Here is a 17,102-nt window from a genome sequence, read left to right on the forward strand (position 1 = left end):
GAAAGTAGAAACTCGCCCGATTACAACGATATGCGTACTTTTCCCCTAGGCCGTTCTAATTATTCGTTTCGAGCATCAGAACTGCGAAAATTTTGAGTTTCTCGAGCGTTTCTTACCTGCACACTGCCATATCTCGCGAACGGATTGACCAGTCCGCAAAATTTCTGTTGCATCTGAAAGTAGAAACTCGCCCGATTACAACGGTATGAGTAGATTTCCCTTAGGCCGTTCTAGTTATTCGTTTCGAGCATCAGAACTGCGAAAATTTTGAGTTTCTCAAGCGTTCCTTGCCTCCAAACTGCCATATCTCGCGAACGGATTGACCAATCCGCAAAACTTCTGTTGCATCTGAAAGTAAAAACTCGCCCGATTACAACGGTATGAGTAGCTTCCCCTAGGCCGTTCTAGTTATTCGTTTCGAGCATCAGCACTGCGAAAATTTGGAGTTTCTCAAGCGTTTCTTACCTCCAAACTGCCATATCTCGCGAACGGAATGACCAACCCGCAAAATTTCTGTTGCATCTGAAAGTAGAAACTCGCCCGATTACAACGGCATGCGTACTTTTCCCCTAGGCCGTTCTAGTTATTCGTTTCAAGCATCAGAACTGCGAAAATTTTGAGTTTCTCGAGCGTTTCTTACCTCCAAACTGCCATATCTCGCGAACGGATTGAGCAATCCGCAAAATTTCTGTTAATTCTGAAAGTAGAATCTCGACGGATTACAACGGTATGTGTAGTTTTCCCCCAGGCCGTTCTAGTTATTCGTTTCGAGCATCAGAACTGCGAAAATTTTGAGTTTCTCAAGCGTTTCTTACCTCCAAACTGCCATATCTCGCGAACGGATTGACCAATCCGCAAAATTTCTGTTGCATCTGAAAGTAGAATCTGGCCCGATTACAACGGAATGAGTAGTTTTCCCCTAGGCTGTTCTAATTAATCGTTTCGAGCATTAGAACTGCGAAAATTTTGAGTTTCTCGAGCGTTTCTTACCTCCAAACTGCCATATCTCGCGAACGGATTGACCAGTCCGCAAAATTTCTGTTGCATCTGAAGGCAGAAACTCGCCCGATTACAACGGCATGCGTACTTTTCCCCTAGACCGTTCTAGTTATTCGTTTCGAGCATCAGAACTGCGGAAATTTTGAGTTTCTCGAGCGTTTCTTACCTGCACACTGCCATATCTCGCGAACGGATTGACCAATCCGCAAAATTTCTGTTGCATCTGAAAGTAGAAACTCGCCCGATTACAACGGTATGAGTAGTTTTCCCCTAGGCCGTTCTTGTTATTCGTTTCGAGCATCAGCACTGCGAAAATTTTGAGTTTCTCAAGCGTTTCTTACCTCCAAACTGCCATATCTCGCGAACGGATTGACCAATCCGCAAAATTTCTGTTGCATCTGAAAGTAGAAAATCGCCCGATTACAACGGTATGAGTAGTTTTCCCCTAGGCCGTTCTAGTTATTCGTTTCGAGCATCAGAATTGCGAAAATTTTGAGTTTCTCAAGCGTTCCTTACATCCAAACTGCCATATCTCGCGAACGGATTTACCAATCCGCAAAATTTCTGTTGCATCTGAAAGTAGAAACTCGCCCGATTACAACGGTGTGAGTAGTTTTCCCCTAGGCCGTTCTAGTTATTCGTTTCGAGCATCAGCACTGCGAAAATTTTGAGTTTCGCAAGCGTTTCTTACCTCCAAACTGCCACATCTCGCGAACGGATTGACCAATCCGCAAAATTTCTGTTGCATCTGAAAGTAGAAACTCGCCCGATTACAACGGTATGTGTAGTTTTCCCCCAGGCCGTTCTAGTTATTCGTTTCGAGCATCAGAACTGCGAAAATTTTGAGTTTCACAAGCGTTTCTTACCTGCACACTGCCATATCTCGCGAACGGATTGACCAGTCCGCAAAATTTCTGTTGCATCTGAAAGTAGAAACTCGCCCGATTACAACGGTATGAGTAGTCTTCTCCTGGGCCGTTCTAGTTATTCGTTTCGAGCATCAGAACTGCGAAAATTTTGAGTTTCTCAAGCGTTCCTTACATCCAAACTGCCATATCTCGCGAACGGATTTACCAATCCGCAAAATTTCTATTGCATCTGAAAGTAGAAACTCGCCCGATCACAACGGTATGAGTAGTTTTCCCCTAGGCCGTTCTTGTTATTCGTTTCGAGCATCAGCACTGCGAAAATTTTGAGTTTCTCAAGCGTTTCTTACCTCCAAACTGCCATATCTCGCGAACGGAGTGACCAATCCGCAAAATTTCTGTTGCATCTGAAAGTAGAAACTCGCCCGATTACAACGGCATGCGTACTTTTCCCCTAGGCCGTTATAGTTCTTCGTTTCGAGCATCAGAACTGCGAAAATTTTGAGTTTCTCGAGCGTTTCTTACCTCCAAACTGCCATATCTCGCGAACGGAGTGGTCAATCCGCAAAATTTCTGTTGCATCTGAAGGTAGAAACTCGCCCGATTACAACGGCATGCGTACTTTTCCCCTAGGCCGTTCTAGTTATTCGTTTCGAGCATCGGAACTGCGAAAATTTTGAGTTACTCAAGCGTTTCTTACATCCAAACTGCCATATCTCGCGAACGGAGTGACCAATCCGCAAAATTTCTGTTGCATCTGAAAGTAGAAACTCGCCCGATTACAACGGTATGCGCACTTTTCCCCTAGGCCGTTCTAGTTATTCGTTTCGAGCATCAGCACTGCGAAAATTTTGAGTTTCTCAAGCGTTTCTTACCTGCACACTGCCATATCTCGCGAACGGATTGACCAGTCCGCAAAATTTCTGTTGCATCTGAAAGTAGAAACTCGCCCGATTACAACGGTATGTGAAGTTTTCCCCCAGGCCGTTCTAGTTATTCGTTTCGAGCATCAGAACTGCGAAAATTTTGAGTTTCTCAAGCGTTTCTTACCTCCAAACTGCCATATCTCGCGAACGGATTGACCAGTCCGCAAAATTTCTGTTGCATCTGAAAGTAGAAACTCGCCCGATTACAACGGTATGAGTAGTCTTCTCCTAGGCCGTTCTAGTTATTCGATTCGAGCATCAGAACTGCGAAAATTTTGAGTTTCTCAAGCGTTTCTTACCTCCAAACTGCCATGTCTCGCGAACGGATTGACCAATCCGCAAAATTTCTGTTGCATCTGAAGGCAGAAACTCGCCCGATTACAACGGCATGCGTACTTTTCCCCTAGACCGTTCTAGTTATTCGTTTCGAGCATCAGAACTGCGGAAATTTTGAGTTTCTCGAGCGTTTCTTACCTGCACACTGCCATATCTCGCGAACGGATTGACCAATCCGCAAAATTTCTGTTGCATCTGAAAGTAGAAACTCGCCCGATTACAACGGTATGAGTAGTTTTCCCCTAGGCCGTTCTAGTTATTCAATTCGAGCATCAGAACTGCGAAAATTTTGAGTTTCTCAAGCGTTTCTTACCTCCAAACTGCCATATCTCGCGAACGGATTGTCCAATCCGCAAAATTTCTGTTGTATCTGAAAGTAGAAACTCGCCCGATTACAACGGTATGAGTAGTCTTCTCCTGGGCCGTTCTAGTTATTCGTTTCGAGCATCAGAACTGCGAAAATTTTGAGTTTCTCAAGCGTTCCTTACCTCCAAACTGCCATATCTCGCGAACGGATTTACCAATCCGCAAAATTTCTGTTGCATCTGAAAGTAGAAACTCGCCCGATTACAACGGTATGAGTAGTTTTCCCCTAGGCCGTTCTTGTTATTCGTTTCGAGCATCAGCACTGCGAAAATTTTGAGTTTCTCAAGCGTTTCTTACCTCCAAACTGCCATATCTCGCGAACGGAGTAACCAATCCGCAAAATTTCTGTTGCATCTGAAAGTAGAAACTCGCCCGATTACAACGGCATGCGTACTTTTCCCCTAGGCCGTTATAGTTCTTCGTTTCGAGCATCAGAACTGCGAAAATTTTGAGTTTCTCGAGCGTTTCTTACCTCCAAACTGCCATATCTCGCGAACGGAGTGGTCAATCCGCAAAATTTCTGTTGCATCTGAAAGTAGAAACTCGCCCGATTACAACGGCATGCGTACTTTTCCCCTAGGCCGTTCTAGTTATTCGTTTCGAGCATCGGAACTGCGAAAATGTTGAGTTTCTCAAGCGTTTCTTACATCCAAACTGCCATATCTCGCGAACGGAGTGACCAATCCGCAAAATTTCTGTTGCATCTGAAAGTAGAAACTCGCCCGATTACAACGGTATGCGCACTTTTCCCCTAGGCCGTTCTAGTTATTCGTTTCGAGCATCAGCACTGCGAAAATTTTGAGTTTCTCAAGCGTTTCTTACCTGCACACTGCCATATCTCGCGAACGGATTGACCAGTCCGCAAAATTTCTGTTGCATCTGAAAGTAGAAACTCGCCCGATTACAACGGTGTGAGTAGTCTTCTCCTAGGCCGTTCTAGTTATTCGATTCGAGCATCAGAACTGCGAAAATTTTGAGTTTCTCAAGCGTTTCTTACCTCCAAACTGCCATGTCTCGCGAACGGATTGACCAATCCGCAAAATTTCTGTGGCATCTGAAGGTAGAAACTCGCCCGATTACAACGATATGCGTACTTTTCCCCTAGGTCGTTCCAGTTATTCGTTTCGAGCATCAGAGCTGCGAAAATTTTGAGTTTCTCAATAGTTTCTTACCTCCAAACTGCCATATCTCGCGAACGGATTGACCAATCCGCAAAATTTCTGTTGCATCTGAAAGTAGAAACTCGCCCGATTACAACGATATGCGTACTTTTCCCCTAGGCCGTTCTAATTATTCGTTTCGAGCATCAGAACTGCGAAAATTTTGAGTTTCTCGAGCGTTTCTTACCTGCACACTGCCATATCTCGCGAACGGATTGACCAGTCCGCAAAATTTCTGTTGCATCTGAAAGTAGAAACTCGCCCGATTACAACGGTATGAGTAGATTTCCCTTAGGCCGTTCTAGTTATTCGTTTCGAGCATCAGAACTGCGAAAATTTTGCGTTTCTCAAGCGTTCCTTGCCTCCAAACTGCCATATCTCGCGAACGGATTGACCAATTCGCAAAATTTCTGTTGCATCTGAAAGTAGAAACTCGCCCGATTACAACAGTTTGAGTAGTTTTCCCCTAGGCCGTTCTAGTTATTCGTTTCGAGAATCAGCACTGCGAAAATTTTGAGTTTCTCAAGCGTTTCTTACCTTCAAACTGCCATTTCTCGCGAACGGATTGACCAATCCGCAAGATTTCTGTTGCATCTGAAAGTAGAAACTCGCCCGATTACAACGGTATGTGTAGTTTTCCCCCAGGCCGTTCTAGTTATTCGTTTCGAGCATCAGAACTGCGAAAATTTTGAGTTTCTCAAGCGTTCCTTGCCTCCAAACTGCCATATCTCGCGAACGGATTGACCAATCCGCAAAACTTCTGTTGCATCTGAAAGTAAAAACTCGCCCGATTACAACGGTATGAGTAGCTTCCCCTAGGCCGTTCTAGTTATTCGTTTCGAGCATCAGCACTGCGAAAATTTTGCGTTTCTCAAGCGTTCCTTGCCTCCAAACTGCCATATCTCGCGAACGGATTGTCCAATTCGCAAAATTTCTGTTGCATCTGAAAGTAGAAACTCGCCCGATTACAACAGTTTGAGTAGTCTTCTCCTGGGCCGTTCTAGTTATTCGTTTCGAGCATCAGAACTGCGAAAATTTTGAGTTTCTCAAGCGTTCCTTACCTCCAAACTGCCATATCTCGCGAACGGATTTACCAATCCGCAAAATTTCTGTTGCATCTGAAAGTAGAAACTCGCCCGATTACAACGGTATGAGTAGTTTTCCCCTAGGCCGTTCTTGTTATTCGTTTCGAGCATCAGCACTGCGAAAATTTTGAGTTTCTCAAGCGTTTCTTACCTCCAAACTGCCATATCTCGCGAACGGAGTAACCAATCCGCAAAATTTCTGTTGCATCTGAAAGTAGAAACTCGCCCGATTACAACGGCATGCGTACTTTTCCCCTAGGCCGTTATAGTTCTTCGTTTCGAGCATCAGAACTGCGAAAATTTTGAGTTTCTCGAGCGTTTCTTACCTCCAAACTGCCATATCTCGCGAACGGAGTGGTCAATCCGCAAAATTTCTGTTGCATCTGAAAGTAGAAACTCGCCCGATTACAACGGCATGCGTACTTTTCCCCTAGGCCGTTCTAGTTATTCGTTTCGAGCATCGGAACTGCGAAAATTTTGAGTTTCTCAAGCGTTTCTTACATCCAAACTGCCATATCTCGCGAACGGAGTGACCAATCCGCAAAATTTCTGTTGCATCTGAAAGTAGAAACTCGCCCGATTACAACGGTATGCGCACTTTTCCCCTAGGCCGTTCTAGTTATTCGTTTCGAGCATCAGCACTGCGAAAATTTTGAGTTTCTCAAGCGTTTCTTACCTGCACACTGCCATATCTCGCGAACGGATTGACCAGTCCGCAAAATTTCTGTTGCATCTGAAAGTAGAAACTCGCCCGATTACAACGGTGTGAGTAGTCTTCTCCTAGGCCGTTCTAGTTATTCGATTCGAGCATCAGAACTGCGAAAATTTTGAGTTTCTCAAGCGTTTCTTACCTCCAAACTGCCATGTCTCGCGAACGGATTGACCAATCCGCAAAATTTCTGTGGCATCTGAAGGTAGAAACTCGCCCGATTACAACGATATGCGTACTTTTCCCCTAGGTCGTTCCAGTTATTCGTTTCGAGCATCAGAGCTGCGAAAATTTTGAGTTTCTCAATAGTTTCTTACCTCCAAACTGCCATATCTCGCGAACGGATTGACCAATCCGCAAAATTTCTGTTGCATCTGAAAGTAGAAACTCGCCCGATTACAACGATATGCGTACTTTTCCCCTAGGCCGTTCTAATTATTCGTTTCGAGCATCAGAACTGCGAAAATTTTGAGTTTCTCGAGCGTTTCTTACCTGCACACTGCCATATCTCGCGAACGGATTGACCAGTCCGCAAAATTTCTGTTGCATCTGAAAGTAGAAACTCGCCCGATTACAACGGTATGAGTAGATTTCCCTTAGGCCGTTCTAGTTATTCGTTTCGAGCATCAGAACTGCGAAAATTTTGCGTTTCTCAAGCGTTCCTTGCCTCCAAACTGCCATATCTCGCGAACGGATTGACCAATTCGCAAAATTTCTGTTGCATCTGAAAGTAGAAACTCGCCCGATTACAACAGTTTGAGTAGTTTTCCCCTAGGCCGTTCTAGTTATTCGTTTCGAGAATCAGCACTGCGAAAAGTTTGAGTTTCTCAAGCGTTTCTTACCTTCAAACTGCCATTTCTCGCGAACGGATTGACCAATCCGCAAGATTTCTGTTGCATCTGAAAGTAGAAACTCGCCCGATTACAACGGTATGTGTAGTTTTCCCCCAGGCCGTTCTAGTTATTCGTTTCGAGCATCAGAACTGCGAAAATTTTGAGTTTCTCAAGCGTTCCTTGCCTCCAAACTGCCATATCTCGCGAACGGATTGACCAATCCGCAAAACTTCTGTTGCATCTGAAAGTAAAAACTCGCCCGATTACAACGGTATGAGTAGCTTCCCCTAGGCCGTTCTAGTTATTCGTTTCGAGCATCAGCACTGCGAAAATTTGGAGTTTCTCAAGCGTTTCTTACCTCCAAACTGCCATATCTCGCGAACGGAATGACCAACCCGCAAAATTTCTGTTGCATCTGAAAGTAGAAACTCGCCCGATTACAACGGCATGCGTACTTTTCCCCTAGGCCGTTCTAGTTATTCGTTTCAAGCATCAGAACTGCGAAAATTTTGAGTTTCTCGAGCGTTTCTTACCTCCAAACTGCCATATCTCGCGAACGGATTGAGCAATCCGCAAAATTTCTGTTAATTCTGAAAGTAGAATCTCGACGGATTACAACGGTATGTGTAGTTTTCCCCCAGGCCGTTCTAGTTATTCGTTTCGAGCATCAGAACTGCGAAAATTTTGAGTTTCTCAAGCGTTTCTTACCTCCAAACTGCCATATCTCGCGAACGGATTGACCAATCCGCAAAATTTCTGTTGCATCTGAAAGTAGAAACTCGCCCGATTACAACGGTATGCGCACTTTTCCCCTAGGCCGTTCTAGTTATTCGTTTCGAGCATCAGAACTGCGGAAATTTTGAGTTTCTCGAGCGTTTCTTACCTGCACACTGCCATATCTCGCGAACGGATTGACCAATCCGCAAAATTTCTGTTGCATCTGAAAGTAGAAACTCGCCCGATTACAACGGCATGCGTACTTTTCCCCTAGGCCGTTATAGTTCTTCGTTTCGAGCATCAGAACTGCGAAAATTTTGAGTTTCTCGAGCGTTTCTTACCTCCAAACTGCCATATCTCGCGAACGGAGTGGTCAATCCGCAAAATTTCTGTTGCATCTGAAGGTAGAAACTCGCCCGATTACAACGGCATGCGTACTTTTCCCCTAGGCCGTTCTAGTTATTCGTTTCGAGCATCGGAACTGCGAAAATTTTGAGTTACTCAAGCGTTTCTTACATCCAAACTGCCATATCTCGCGAACGGAGTGACCAATCCGCAAAATTTCTGTTGCATCTGAAAGTAGAAACTCGCCCGATTACAACGGTATGCGCACTTTTCCCCTAGGCCGTTCTAGTTATTCGTTTCGAGCATCAGCACTGCGAAAATTTTGAGTTTCTCAAGCGTTTCTTACCTGCACACTGCCATATCTCGCGAACGGATTGACCAGTCCGCAAAATTTCTGTTGCATCTGAAAGTAGAAACTCGCCCGATTACAACGGTATGTGAAGTTTTCCCCCAGGCCGTTCTAGTTATTCGTTTCGAGCATCAGAACTGCGAAAATTTTGAGTTTCTCAAGCGTTTCTTACCTCCAAACTGCCATATCTCGCGAACGGATTGACCAGTCCGCAAAATTTCTGTTGCATCTGAAAGTAGAAACTCGCCCGATTACAACGGTATGAGTAGTCTTCTCCTAGGCCGTTCTAGTTATACGATTCGAGCATCAGAACTGCGAAAATTTTGAGTTTCTCAAGCGTTCCTTACATCCAAACTGCCATGTCTCGCGAACGGATTGACCAATCCGCAAAATTTCTGTGGCATCTGAAGGTAGAAACTCGCCCGATTACAACGATATGCGTACTTTTCCCCTAGGTCGTTCCAGTTATTCGTTTCGAGCATCAGAGCTGCGAAAATTTTGAGTTTCTCAATAGTTTCTTACCTCCAAACTGCCATATCTCGCGAACGGATTGACCAATCCGCAAAATTTCTGTTGCATCTGAAAGTAGAAACTCGCCCGATTACAACGGTATGTGAAGTTTTCCCCCAGGCCGTTCTAGTTATTCGTTTCGAGCATCAGAACTGCGAAAATTTTTAGTTTCTCAAGCGTTTCTTACCTCCAAACTGCCATATCTCGCGAACGGATTGACCAATCCGCAAAATTTCTGTTGCATCTGAAAGTAGAAACTCGCCCGATTACAACGGTATGTGTAGTTTTCCCCTAGGCCGTTCTAGTTATTCGTTTCGAGCATCGGAACTGCGAAAATTTTGAGTTTCTCAAGCGTTTCTTACCTCCAAACTGCCATATCTCGCGAACGGAGTGACCAATCCGCAAAATTTCTGTTGCATCTGAAAGTAGAAACTCGCCCGATTACAACGGTATGCGCACTTTTCCCCTAGGCCGTTCCAGTTATTCGTTTCGAGCATCAGCAATGCGAAAATTTTGAGTTTCTCAAGCGTTTCTTACCTCCAAACTGCCATATCTCGCGAACGGATTGACCAATCCGCAAAATTTCTGTTGCATCTGAAAGTAGAAACTCGCCCGATTACAACGGTATGAGTAGTCTTCTCCTGGGCCGTTCTAGTTATTCGTTTCGAGCATCAGAACTGCGAAAATTTTGAGTTTCTCAAGCGTTCCTTACATCCAAACTGCCATATCTCGCGAACGGATTTACCAATCCGCAAAATTTCTGTTGCATCTGAAAGTAGAAACTCGCCCGATCACAACGGTATGAGTAGTTTTCCCCTAGGCCGTTCTTGTTATTCGTTTCGAGCATCAGCACTGCGAAAATTTTGAGTTTCTCAAGCGTTTCTTACCTCCAAACTGCCATATCTCGCGAACGGAGTGACCAATCCGCAAAATTTCTGTTGCATCTGAAAGTAGAAACTCGCCCGATTACAACGGCATGCGTACTTTTCCCCTAGGCCGTTATAGTTCTTCGTTTCGAGCATCAGAACTGCGAAAATTTTGAGTTTCTCGAGCGTTTCTTACCTCCAAACTGCCATATCTCGCGAACGGAGTGGTCAATCCGCAAAATTTCTGTTGCATCTGAAGGTAGAAACTCGCCCGATTACAACGGCATGCGTACTTTTCCCCTAGGCCGTTCTAGTTATTCGTTTCGAGCATCGGAACTGCGAAAATTTTGAGTTTCTCAAGCGTTTCTTACATCCAAACTGCCATATCTCGCGAACGGAGTGACCAATCCGCAAAATTTCTGTTGCATCTGAAAGTAGAAACTCGCCCGATTACAACGGTATGCGCACTTTTCCCCTAGGCCGTTCTAGTTATTCGTTTCGAGCATCAGCACTGCGAAAATTTTGAGTTTCTCAAGCGTTTCTTACCTGCACACTGCCATATCTCGCGAACGGATTGACCAGTCCGCAAAATTTCTGTTGCATCTGAAAGTAGAAACTCGCCCGATTACAACGGTATGAGTAGTCTTCTCCTAGGCCGTTCTTGTTATACGATTCGAGCATCAGAACTGCGAAAATTTTGAGTTTCTCAAGCGTTCCTTACATCCAAACTGCCATGTCTCGCGAACGGATTGACCAATCCGCAAAATTTCTGTGGCATCTGAAGGTAGAAACTCGCCCGATTACAACGATATGCGTACTTTTCCCCTAGGTCGTTCCAGTTATTCGTTTCGAGCATCAGAGCTGCGAAAATTTTGAGTTTCTCAATAGTTTCTTACCTCCAAACTGCCATATCTCGCGAACGGATTGACCAATCCGCAAAATTTCTGTTGCATCTGAAAGTAGAAACTCGCCCGATTACAACGGTATGTGAAGTTTTCCCCCAGGCCGTTCTAGTTATTCGTTTCGAGCATCAGAACTGCGAAAATTTTTAGTTTCTCAAGCGTTTCTTACCTCCAAACTGCCATATCTCGCGAACGGATTGACCAATCCGCAAAATTTCTGTTGCATCTGAAAGTAGAAACTCGCCCGATTACAACGGTATGTGTAGTTTTCCCCTAGGCCGTTCTAGTTATTCGTTTCGAGCATCGGAACTGCGAAAATTTTGAGTTTCTCAAGCGTTTCTTACCTCCAAACTGCCATATCTCGCGAACGGAGTGACCAATCCGCAAAATTTCTGTTGCATCTGAAAGTAGAAACTCGCCCGATTACAACGGTATGCGCACTTTTCCCCTAGGCCGTTCTAGTTATTCGTTTCGAGCATCAGCACTGCGAAAATTTTGAGTTTCTCAAGCGTTTCTTACCTCCAAACTGCCATATCTCGCGAACGGATTGACCAATCCGCAAAATTTCTGTTGCATCTGAAAGTAGAAACTCGCCCGATTACAACGGTATGAGTAGTCTTCTCCTAGGCCGTTCTAGTTATTCGTTTCGAGCATCAGAACTGCGAAAATTTTGAGTTTCTCAAGCGTTTCTTACCTCCAAACTGCCATATCTCGCGAACGGATTGACCAATCCGCAACATTTCTGTTGCATCTGAAAGTAGAAACTCGCCCGATTACAACGGCATGCGTACTTTTCCCCTAGGCCGTTCTAGTTATTCGTTTCGAGCATCAGAACTGCGAAAATTTTGAGTTTCTCAAGCGTTTCTTACCTCCAAACTGCCATATCTCGCGAACTGATTGACCACTCCGCAACATTTCGGTTGCATCTGAAAGTAGAAACTCGTCCTATTACAACGGTATGAGTAGTTTTCCCCTAGGCCGTTATAGTTCTTCGTTTCGAGCATCAGAACTGCGAAAATTTTGAGTTTCTCGAGCGTTTCTTACCTCCAAACTGCCATATCTCGCGAACGGATTGACCAATCCGCAAAATTTCTGTTGCATCTGAAAGTAAAAACTCGCCCGATTACAACGGTATGAGTAGTTTTCCCCTAGGCTGTTCTAATTATTCGTTTCGAGCATCGGAACTGCGAAAATTTTGAGTTTCTCAAGCGTTTCTTACATCCAAACTGCCATATCTCGCGAACGGAGTGACCAATCCGCAAAATTTCTGTTGCATCTGAAAGTAGAAACTAGCCCGATTACAACGGCATGCGTACTTTTCCCCTAGGCCGTTATAGTTCTTCGTTTCGAGCATCAGAACTGCGAATATTTTGAGTTTCTCGAGCGTTTCTTACCTCCAAACTGCCATATCTCGCGAACGGAATGACCAGTCCGCAAAATTTCTGTTGCATCTGAAAGTCGAAACTCGCCCGATTACAACGGTATGAGTAGTCTTCTCCTAGGCCGTTCTAGTTATTCGATTCGAGCATCAGAACTGCGAAAATTTTGAGTTTCTCGAGCGTTTGTTACCTCCAAACTGCCATATCTCGTGAACGGATTGACCAATCCGCAAGATTTCTGTTGCATCTGAAAGTAGAAACTCGTCCGATTTCAAACGGTATGAGTAGTTTTCCCCTAGGCCGTTCTAGTTATTCGTTTCGAGCATCAGAACTGCGAAAATTTTGAGTTTCTCGAGCGTTTCTTACCTCCAAACTGCCATATCTCGCGAACGGATTGACCAATCGGCAAAATTTCTGTTGCATCTGAAAGTAAAAACTCGCCTGATTACAACGGTATGAGTAGTCTTCTCCTAGGCCGTTCTAGTTATTCGATTCGAGCATCAGAACTGCGAAAATTTTGGGTTTCTCAAGCGTTTCTTACCTCCAAACTGCCATATCTCGCGAACGGATTGACCAATCCGCAAGATTTCTGTTGCATCTGAAAGTAGAAACTCGTCCGATTTCAAACGGTATGAGTAATTTTCCCCTAGGCCGTTCTAGTTATTCGTTTCGAGCATCAGAACTGCGAAAATTTTGAGTTTCTCGAGCGTTTCTTACCTCCAAACTGCCATATCTCGCGAACGGATTGACCAATCCGCAAAATTTCTGTTGCATCTGAAAGTAAAAACTCGCCTGATTACAACGGTATGAGTAGTCTTCCCCTAGGCCGTTCTAGTTATTCGATTCGAGCATCAGAACTGCGAAAATTTTGAGTTTCTCAAGCGTTTCTTACCTCCAAACTGCCATATCTCGCGAACGGATTGACCAATCCGCAAAATTTCTGTTGCATCTGAAAGTAGAAACTCGCCCGATTACAACGGTATGAGTAGTTTTCCCCTAGGCTGTTCTAGTTATTCGTTTCGAACATTAGAACTGCGAAAATTTTGAGTTTCTCGAGCGTTTCTTACCTCCAAACTGCCATATCTCGCGAACGGAGTGACCAATCCGCAAAATTTCTGTTGCATCTGAAAGTAGAAACTCGCCCGATTACAACGGCATGCGTACTTTTCCCCTAGGCCGTTCTAGTTATTCGTTTCGAGCATCAGAACTGCGAAAATTTTGAGTTTCTCGAGCGTTTCTTACCTCCAAACTGCCATATCTCGCGAACGGAGTGACCAATCCGCAAAATTTCTGTTGCATCTGAAAGTAGAAACTCGCCCGATTACAACGGCATGCGTACTTTTCCCCTAGGCCGTTCTAGTTATTCGTTTCGAGCATCAGAACTGCGAAAATTTTGTGTTTCTCGAGCGTTTCTTACCTCCAAACTGCCATATCTCGCGAACGGATTGACCAATCCGCAAAATTTCTATTGCATCTGAAAGTAGAAACTTGCCCGATTACAACGGTATGCGTACTTTTCCCCTAGGCCGTTCTAGTTATTCGTTTCGAGCATCAGAACTGCGAAAACTTTGAGTTTCTCGAGCGTTTCTTACCTCCAAACTGCCATACCTCGCGAACGGATTGCCAATCCGCAAAATTTCTGTTGCATCTGAAAGTAGAAACTCGCCCGATTACAACGGTATGTGTAGTTTTTCCCCAGGCCGTTCTAGTTATTCGTTTCGAGCATCAGAACTGCGAAAATTTTGAGTTTCTCAAGCGTTTCTTACCTCCAAACTGCCATATCTCGCGAACGGATTGACCAATCCGCAAAATTTCTGTTGCATCTGAAAGTAGAAACTCGCCCGATTACAACGGTATGTGTAGTTTTCCCCTAGGACGTTCTAGTTATTCGTTTCGAGCATCGGAACTGCGAAAATTTTGAGTTTCTCGAGCGTTTCTTACCTCCAAACTGCCATACCTCGCGAACGGATTGCCAATCCGCAAAATTTCTGTTGCATCTGAAAGTAGAAACTCGCCCGATTACAAAGGTATGTGTAGTTTTTCCCCAGGCCGTTCTAGTTATTCGTTTCGAGCATCAGAACTGCGAAAATTTTGAGTTTCTCCAGCGTTTCTTACTTCCAAACTGCCATATCTCGCGAACGGATTGACCAATCCGCAAAATTTCTGTTGCATCTGAAAGTAGAAACTCGCCCGATTACAACGGTATGTGTAGTTTTCCCCTAGGCCGTTCTAGTTATTCGTTTCGAGCATCTGAACTGCGAAAATTTTGAGTTTCTCAAGCGTTTCTTACCTCCAAACTGCCATATCTCGCGAACGGATTGACCAATCCGCAAAATTTCTGTTGCATCTGAAAGTAGAAACTCGCCCGATTACAACGGTATGTGTAGTTTTTCCCCAGGCCGTTCTAGTTATTCGTTTCGAGCATCAGAACTGCGAAAATTTTGAGTTTCTCAAGCGTTTCTTACCTCCAAACTGCCATATCTCGCGAACGGATTGACCAATCCGCAAAATTTCTGTTGGATCTGAAAGTAGAAACTCGCCCGATTACAACGGCATGCGTACTTTTCCCCTAGGCCGTTCTAGTTATTCGTTTCGAGCATCAGAACTGCGAAAATTTTGAGTTTCTCGAGCGTTTCTTACCTCCAAACTGCCATATCTCGCGAACGGATTGACCAATCCGCAAAATTTCTGTTGGATCTGAAAGTAGAAACTCGCCCGATTACAACGGCATGCGTACTTTTCCCCTAGGCCGTTCTAGTTATTCGTTTCGAGCATCAGAACTGCGAAAATTTTGAGTTTCTCGAGCGTTTCTTACCTCCAAACTGCCATATCTCGCGAACGGATTGACCAATCCGCAAAATTTCTGTTGGATCTGAAAGTAGAAACTCGCCCGATTACAACGGCATGCGTACTTTTCCCCTAGGCCGTTCTAGTTATTCGTTTCGAGCATCAGAACTGCGAAAATTTTGAGTTTCTCGAGCGTTTCTTACATCCAAATTGCCATATCTCGCGAACGGATTGACCAATCCGCAAAATTTCTGTTGCATCTGAAAGTAGAAACTCGCCCGATTACAACGGTATGAGTAGTTTTCCCCTAGGCTGTTCTAATTATTCGTTTCGAGCATTAGAACTGCGAAAATTTTGAGTTTCTCGAGCGTTTCTTACCTCCAAACTGCCATATCTCGCGAACGGATTGTCCAATCCGCAAAATTTCTGTTGCATCTGAAAGTAGAAACTCGCCCGATTACAACGGTATGTGTAGTTTTTCCCCAGGCCGTTCTAGTTATTCGTTTCGAGCATCAGAACTGCGAAAATTTTGAGTTTCTCGAGCGTTTCTTACATCCAAATTGCCATATCTCGCGAACGGATTGACCAATCCGCAAAATTTCTGTTGCATCTGAAAGTAGAAACTCGCCCGATTACAACGGTATGAGTAGTTTTCCCCTAGGCTGTTCTAATTATTCGTTTCGAGCATTAGAACTGCGAAAATTTTGAGTTTCTCGAGCGTTTCTTACCTCCAAACTGCCATATCTCGCGAACGGATTGTCCAATCCGCAAAATTTCTGTTGCATCTGAAAGTAGAGACTCGCCCGATTACAATGGTATGAGTAGCTTTCTTCTAGGCCGTTCTTTTTATTCGTTTCGAGCATCAGAACTGCGAAAATTTTGAGTTTCTCAAGCGTTTCTTACTTTCAAACTGCCATATCTCGCGAACGGATTGACCAATCCGCAAGTTTCTGTTGCATCTGAAAGTAGAAACTCGCCCGATTACAACGGTATGCGTACTTTTCCCCTGGGCCGTTCTAGTTATTCGTTTCGAGCATCAGAACTGCGAAAATTTTGTGTTTCTCGAGCGTTTCTTACCTCCAAACTGCCATATCTCGCGAACGGATAGACCAATCCGCAAAATTTCTGTTGCATCTGAAAGTAGAAACTCGCCCGATTACAACGGTATGCGTACTTTTCCCCTATGCCGTTCTAGTTATTCGTTTCGAGCATCAGAACTGCGATAATTTTGAGTTTCCCAAGCGTTTCTTACCTCCAAACTGCCATATCTCGCGAACGGATTGACCAATCCGCAAAATTTCTGTTGCATCTGAAAGTAAAAACTCGCCCGATTACAACGGTATGCGTACTTTTCCCCTTGGCCGTTCTAGTTATTCGTTTCGAGCATCAGAACTGCGAAAATTTTGAGTTTCTCGAGCGTTTCTTACTTCCTAACTGCCATATCTCGCGATCGGATAGACCAATCCGCAAAATTTCTGTTGCATCTGAAAGTAGAAACTCGCCCGATTACAACGGTATGCGTTCTTTTCCCCTACGCCGTTCTAGTTATTCGTTTCGAGCATCAGAACTGCGAAAATTTTGAGTTTCTCAAGCGTTTCTTACCTCCAAACGGCCATATCTCGCGAACGGAGTGACCAATCCGCAAAATTTCTGTTGCATCTGAAAGTAGAAACTCGCCCGATTACAACGGTATGAGTAGTTTTCCCCTAGGCTGTTCTAGTTATTCGTTTCGAACATTAGAACTGCGAAAATTTTGAGTTTCTCGAGCGTTTCTTACCTCCAAACTGCCATATCTCGCGAACGGAGTGACCAATCCGCAAAATTTCTGTTGCATCTGAAAGTAGAAACTCGCCCGATTACAACGGCATGCGTACTTTTCCCCTAGGCCGTTCTAGTTATTCGTTTCGAGCATCAGAACTGCGAAAATTTTGTGTTTCTCGAGCGTTTCTTACCTCCAAACTGCCATA

This window comes from Ptiloglossa arizonensis, chromosome 7, assembly GCF_051014685.1.
Source record: "Ptiloglossa arizonensis isolate GNS036 chromosome 7, iyPtiAriz1_principal, whole genome shotgun sequence".
Classification (NCBI taxonomy): domain Eukaryota; kingdom Metazoa; phylum Arthropoda; class Insecta; order Hymenoptera; family Colletidae; genus Ptiloglossa; species Ptiloglossa arizonensis.